The 7230-nt window shown below is 44.6% G+C and overlaps 1 long non-coding RNA gene across 6 annotated transcripts; it reads left to right on the plus strand.

The window, feature by feature from the left end:
• The first annotated feature begins 1974 nt into the window (after positions 1-1974).
• On the plus strand, positions 1975-6424 carry LOC119325089. Of its 6 annotated transcripts, none has more exons than XR_005157310.1 (8): positions 1975-2331; positions 2394-2505; positions 3124-3255; positions 3562-3846; positions 3949-4347; positions 4888-5066; positions 5489-5562; positions 6139-6424. It is a non-coding gene; the product is annotated as an uncharacterized LOC119325089 (long non-coding RNA). The 6 variants fall into 6 exon arrangements; XR_005157311.1 differs by having other exon boundaries at positions 1975-2306; XR_005157313.1 differs by lacking the exon at positions 2394-2505.
• The last annotated feature ends 806 nt before the right edge of the window (positions 6425-7230 follow it).

Raw genomic sequence — 7230 nt, forward strand, 5'->3', positions numbered from 1 at the left:
ACGTCTTGGACAGTGAAGGACGGGCGATTGCCCAGGGTGGTGGTGATGACCGCGTGGTGCTCGAGGTCGTGCTCAGCGTTGGCCAACGCCGGATACCAAGCGACCGTTGCGGAGACCATCCGGGGGCGCAAGTTGACGTCGGGCACCGGGTTCTCCATCGGTGGTGGGGGGCGACGACAGCGGCGGGGGCAGCCGAAGAACTGGTAGTTCTCAGCTCCGACGTGGGAGGGGCCGCCGACGAAGCCGGAAAAGCAGGTTCAGTCGGGGCGGCAGATGGCCTGGGATTGAGGTGGAGGTGGCACGCACGCGAAGTATGCCCAGATTGCGAGCAGAGGAGGCACCGAGGTGGGTTATGGCAGGAGGCAACGCGATGGCGAGGGGAGAGACAGCGAAAACAGCAGCCTGCAGCTCTGGTTAAGAAGAGATGCTGTATGCGAGAAAGGGGGCGCGGAGCCGTTGGCCTTGGATTCCTGCCATTAATGCGGCGATGCTGCATCTCCTCCCGCCACCAATAGCGCTTCCGAACCGTGCGCCAAGCCCCATCTCCTTGATGACGCGCAGTGCTTTGGCCGGCATGGGCATCCTGCGCGGCTCCGGGAAACCTGGCACGCGCGTGGTCTTGGCGTGAGGGGGCGACAACCATCGATTGAAGCCTGCTAGCAGGGGCAGCAACACTTGAAGGCGGAGCAGGTGGGTTGTTGGAGACGAGGGCATCGCGGAAGGAGACAGGGGAGCGAACGGCTGCCGCAGGTGGGGGGCCGGGTGGAGGCGGAGGGAGTGGATGGGAGGGAGGTGGGGAGGCCGGCGAGGAGCCGGCCATTAGGGGCGGGGAGATCTAGGCTGCGCAGCCGCACGCCAGCCTTGAGCACTTTGAGCTTGGAACAAATTTCTTATCATGATTTTTCCAATTACAGTCTTGAGATACACTCTACCAACTAACATTGGGATGAGCTAGTTGCACTTTTTCTAAAATCTCTAATATGTGCTTTGTGTTCCGTCATACACTTTGTATTGAATATTTATTAAATAAAAATACAAGTATTTCAAACAAAAAGGATCACATCCCCGTCTTACCTAGGATGCCCGATATGTCAAAGCTGACCCCTCTGATAGGGCACCTTTATATGGACCAACCACATCGAATCTTCTTGTGAAATCCCTTCTGATTTTTTCTTTACAATTCTCTTTGAAGATGAGAAAAAGAGGTGGTGATCACATGCAATTGCACCATCAACGTACTGCAAGGCAGTGATCTACTGGAGATTGGTGAAAAAATTGCACACCTCTTCGATGTGATTGCTACTTGTTTAACCATCTAGATGGGATAATCAGGTATGAATTATTTACCAAATTGTGATCACATAAATTTGGCTGATAGGTGATTGTATACTGTGAATATGATGGTTGCTTAGCCCATTTCTACTCCGTAGAATCGATGCGACTTGAGACAAAGAATGCAAAAGGTTTCTCAAAAGGTGGCCGCCTAGAGAAACTCAACTATAGTGCAAACTTTTTTTTTTGAAAAGGAGGTCATTCCCCGGCCTCTGCATCGGAAAGATGCATGCGGCCAACTATAGTGCGAACTTAAAATAATACAATCAAAACGTTTATGAAGGAACTAATACATTGAGGATCAGGTTAGATGCATCGATATGGTACTACACATGTGCTTCTTATGGAAGTATCCCATTGTTAGAGTCCAAACCAAAATGAAGCCTCCCCGTGCGTTTGGATTTTCAGCCGTTGGATTGGCCTTCCAAACTGATCCTAGCCGTTGGATCGCGAGATGGGGAGATCCTGGCCATTGGCTCGCGACATGGAAGGTCCTGGCCGTTGGATCAAATAGTGCGCTCCGTTTCGTGCCACCGCCTGTAATTCCCATGCCCCACCGAGGGCATTATCGTCTTTTCTCACGCAGACATATAAAAGGCAGAATGTTGAAGCCTAGCCGCCTCTCTCTCCTTTCCCCGCTTCTCTGTCGCCTCTCCTCTCGTAGCCTTCGGCCAGCCGCCGCCGCCGCCGCGCTGCTCGCCCTCGCGCTCCTCCTTCTGCTCCGCTGCGGGGCGCGCGCCCTCGCCTCGCGTTGCGCCTCCTGCCTCAAGCCGCCCCGCCACACCCTCTCCGCCGCCGGCACAGATGGGGGCCTCGCCGGTGCACCCCTCGCCTCCATGCCGCGCATCGGGGGCGCCTGGTTCAGGGCCGCCCTCGCCTGCTCCGGCTACGTCCTACTGGCGCAGCTCGCCGCGCTGAGCTACGAGGCCGTGGCGGCGGCGCCGCCCGTCGAGGCCGAGGCGCTGCTGCTGCAGGTCGTGCAGGCCTTCCCCCATGAAGGTTACATCCTTGCCTCTGTATTTTTTGTATCAAAGTTGATTGAGACACTCACTGCTCGCCAGTGGTACCTGGGCGTGGACGTCATGGGGATCCATGTCAAGTCCGGGCTGGCGGCCATGGTGTACAGGAAGGGCCTCAGGCTATCGAATGCCTCAGAGCAGAGCCATACGAGCGGTGAGATTGTGAATTACATGGCGGTTGATGTGCAGGGGGTGGGGGACTATGCATGGTACTTTCAGGACATATGGATGCTTCCATTCAGTAAATTTAATTTATCTGTTGGCTTAATATGTGCTAGGTATTGATAGAGTAATACTCCCTTCGTCCCTTATATAAGACGTTTTTGCAAAAACATCATATATTACGGAATAGAGGGATTATTTTGTTACTTGATTAATGGTCAACCATACTGCTTCAGAATCTTGGTGCCTCAAAATTTACTGAATGATCAATACCCAGGACATATAGGTGCCTCATATTTTTACTCGAATAAAAATGTCTTTTAGTTTAAGCAATGTAGGATTCGCAACAGGAGTTTGAGTTTGTTTTCATCTAGAAGAACACAACAGTAGTCGAACTGAACTAGAATACAGTGTGTATTTTAGTTTAAGCAACGTAGAATTAACCGATGGATGTTAGAGCAACATATTTTGGAAATCTAATTAATTAATTTTACTTCTAGCGAGGTATATTCCTTTTGTTTCAATAAGCATTATGCACAGCTGGAGGACTGAAACACGTATTTAAAGGTGACTTTCTCTAACTTTCTTTATTTCAAAACTGCTTATGCAGGAGAGGCTCACACTGAAGGAGGGCTAAATTGTGTGATAGCCTTGTTTGGTCCTTCCATATACCTACAAGGTCTGAATCAAGATGTCATGGTCTATCATTGAACTGAATGCTTCAACGAAACTCTCATTTCAGGTGATAACATGAATTTATACTTTTTATGGTTTGATTCTTCTACATTATGTTTGATTGTGTATATATAGATAGTTGGGTTATGATTACAAATCATGACATGCTTTATCGTTGAACTGAATGCTTCAATGAAACTCTCATTTCAGGTGATAACTTGAATATATATACTTTTTATGGTTTGGGTGGATGGTCATTCTAGATTCTATTTGATTATGTATAGATAGTCCAGTTATGATTACAAATCATCATGTTTTCTCTACTGTGGCAGTTAGTACCTTAAACAAAGCTGAATTTCTTTTACCACTACAGGTGTTGCCCGTCGCCTCCACGTCCGTCAAGTTGGCGCGTCACATCATCAGGAGGAGAGGAAGTTGTCATTGCTCTGCCCGGAGGAGCGGGTCGTCGCGTCGTCGACGGGAGGAAGCCAGGTGGTGCACACTGTTGCCACCGACTACGCCCTGGGTGACACCAATAGGATCCAATGGCTCGATCCACACCCACGCGCTGCTTGGCATCGCCAGGTCACTGTTGCGTGATTGTCCAACATTGCTGCCATGCGTCCTCAAGCAGGAGGAACCGATTTCTAAGTTGTAGGTACTGATTTCTGTCTTTGACTTTGTGCAACAACTCTTCTTATGTTTGGTTATCTCCGTGCAACTAAGCAAATATCAAATCCTGCCATGTTTTATTTGGCAGGAGCAACAGGAAGGAGAACATCTATGCGCTCGGTCATGCTCTCAGGAAACCATGATGTGTTATTTCCAATGAAATGAATTACTGGTTTATATGTGTTTCGTAATCTGCTTTGAACTGTACGCCTGGTTGCTTATTAGATTCGATTATACGTGTTTGATTCTCTGAAAATGATCCAGAGTATGTGTTAGCAGGCTAAAGATGTATGATTGCATCACTGTTATATATTTGTTTTTGCCATCACTTCATGGTTTTTGGTCTATGCACTTCGTGTTTTCTCTTCTTCAGGTACCATTTTTCCTGTAAGCATTTGGGGTTTAAGGTTCAGTCGTTCGAGGGGAGCTGTGTATCATATGAGGAATGCAATGACAGAAGTATAGGATGGTACCTGAAGAATTCATGGTCTCTGCTCTCGCTTATTAAATAGAATTGGTTGTCAATTATTGTTGGTCAGTTACAAAGTATTTAATAGCATTATTCCCTGCTAAGAATTTTAGAGAAATCTAACTATGAGAGAAATATAGTATTTTCTCTTTGTAAAACTATAGAGACTATAGAAGTATAGGATGCCAGATAGTATTTCCAAGATTGCTTTGGCTAAAGATTGTAGATTGTTTCCTCTCAAAGTTAGATTTGTTTATTGATGCCTTCCAAATACTCACTTGACGTCACTTCCTTTGACTTTTGTACGGAGTTTTAGATCTTAGCAAAACACTTGGTTAAAAAATGATAAGTAAATATGAGGTCTTGAAAGTTCTGTGTATTTTCAGAGCATGGAAACTAAATAAACACTTTGAGTCCCATCATTTTGTGTTTGAATTCTTTTTTGTTATTTCTTTTTGAATGCTTAGCCAAGAAGTGTTCCATTCATGTGAAGCTCTAGATTATCTGTGACTATGATTCGCTGTGCAGGAATCCCACTGACTACCTCCTCCTACACAGGCTGGTCACTCATGCAGTTGCTAAGCTCGGCGCCACCAGTTCTCTTCTTGGATAAGAGTGGTTCTGCAAGATAGTGAGCTTGGACGCCCGGTTGCCATCTGCTCCTCTAGCATCGACTTCTACCCCAGCTCCCCTCCCGTCAAGATACTGCAAAAGGCACCTCTGCCTTTCCTGTGCAGGTAGCAGAAGGCCTCCTCTGCCTTTTCTTTCTTCAGTTTTATCTCTCTATTTTTGATACACATCCTTATGGTGAGTTATTTTTAACGCATCTTGATCTTATTTTAGAATCATCTAACTGAAGTCATGGTCTTTTGAGCTTATAGTTAACTAAACCATCTTTTATATCAGATATAAAATTATCTACACTTGTACTAAGATATAATGTATCAAACTAGGATTTCACCCCTTTAATAGAGCTTCTTTGGTGATACGAAACCAACCATTCATCTATTTGTTTCATTGCATCTTTTGACTTGAATGTTACTACGTACATGCTAACAACAATCCTCTTGGTTTAAATTTGACATTTACCAAGGCTCCTCTTGGTTCTACTCTATGAATTGTATTGATAATTTTGTAATTGACATGCTGATTGGTTTAGTTATTCAGGTAGACGTCCAGTGGTTAAGACTCTGTGCAGTCAACCATGGCATTGCGAGAGGACCAAGACAAGAGGTAAACATAATGGCATAGCGTAGTAGTATGTAGCAGTTCTTTCATTATAACGGCTTGTAGTTATCAACGGATTTTAGTATCAGTATTTCTCAGAAAACAGTATGTATACATCATATCTAAATTTCAGAGGGTCCTTTGTTTGGATCGGCTACTGGCAAACGTAAAACTAAACAGAACCAGGTCATGTGATCAGAAATACAATTGCTCATGTTTCCTTTGACGACATAGGTAGTTTGGTAGGTTAGTAAAATTAAGTGAATGATGTAATAGTCTATAAGATGTATCAGTTTGTCGTGTGATCCTTTTGCATATGTTTACGGATGGATACTCGATGCGCTCGGTTCATACCGTTGCTGATACTTACCTTCTCTTGCTGATTTCCCCAAATCATGCACATAGATATTTTAGTATGGGTTAGGCAATCTCCCTTTGTAAAAAAGTATATATGTATGTCATCCTTTGTGTGAGTGAAATATCCATCAGCATTGTACTGGACCATATGCTCTTTGTACTAAATTTAATGTTTTCTACTGAACCATATTTAAGTTTGTAATGGATTTTGATTCTTTGTACCAGACTAATGCTTCGCTGAGAAACAACAGACGCTAGATCATTGACTTGGACAGTCACCATGCACCAAGTCCGTTCCTACCGGGTTACAAGTGTTGTCTTCCTCACGTGTCTTTGAGAAATCCTAATGTTGGATTAGTGGTCTCAGTGTTCCCTTTTGTATCTGTTTGCCGCCACTCTACCTCTATCTCTTTTTGTACCACCTTCATTGCAGTTACGGATACAACATTTGATCGCTTAATGGCTAATAAAGTTGTCGGACATAAGGTTGGACTGCTTTGAGTTGTTTTAATTCTGATGAAAATGCCCATTGGATTGTTGAATTCTGATGTTGTTCTTACATATTTGATCTGATACCTCTGTTTACCAGCTGGATATGACTGCACCCGGCAGGGGTGCGGGGTGCGGCAAGCCGCAATTTCCATCTAGTTGCATGGGATGAAAGCATCGATTTCAAGGTTGTTGTGCCACACGTGTTTCTATTTAAGAATGAGAAGGGAGGAGGAGTAGGATAATAATTCACAAAGCTGATGCGTGTATTTGATGTTGAGCAAGCAGTAGAGCTTAGTTGTTTCTAGATTCACATCCACATACACTACCTGCACGGTGCTTCCAAGTTTTGCATTTAGTTGGAGCTGTTTTTGCAGTGTCGTTGAAGCCCATAAATATTGTAGGACTTAGAAGCATCGAGATTTTTGATCACACTGACCTAAACTGTTTGCACACAAAGTAGCATCACCTTGATGGTCAGATGGAGACAAAATAATTCTTCAGGGGTTGCCCACGGCGATGACACACTTGATCAGACTAGTAATAATCATCTCGACCTTGTGAAAACTTTGAGTCTGCAATACTATATCTTTGTTTTGGTAAGACACATTTGCATGTAGCCGATGGAAAAATCAAAGTTCTGTGTTGGTCAGATCGGTATTTGTGTTGACTGTGAGACTATCAGTGGACATATTTTTATAAGGTAGAGGATTTCCCCACAACTTTTTACATTAAATCAGAGACTTCAAGATTTTTTTGACCAAAAAGCCAACAACAATATGAGCATATTGGTCTAGCTAGACCATATAAAGATGAACACCGAGCTAT

This window comes from Triticum dicoccoides, chromosome 6B (assembly GCF_002162155.2).
Source record: "Triticum dicoccoides isolate Atlit2015 ecotype Zavitan chromosome 6B, WEW_v2.0, whole genome shotgun sequence".
Lineage (NCBI taxonomy): Eukaryota > Viridiplantae > Streptophyta > Magnoliopsida > Poales > Poaceae > Triticum > Triticum dicoccoides.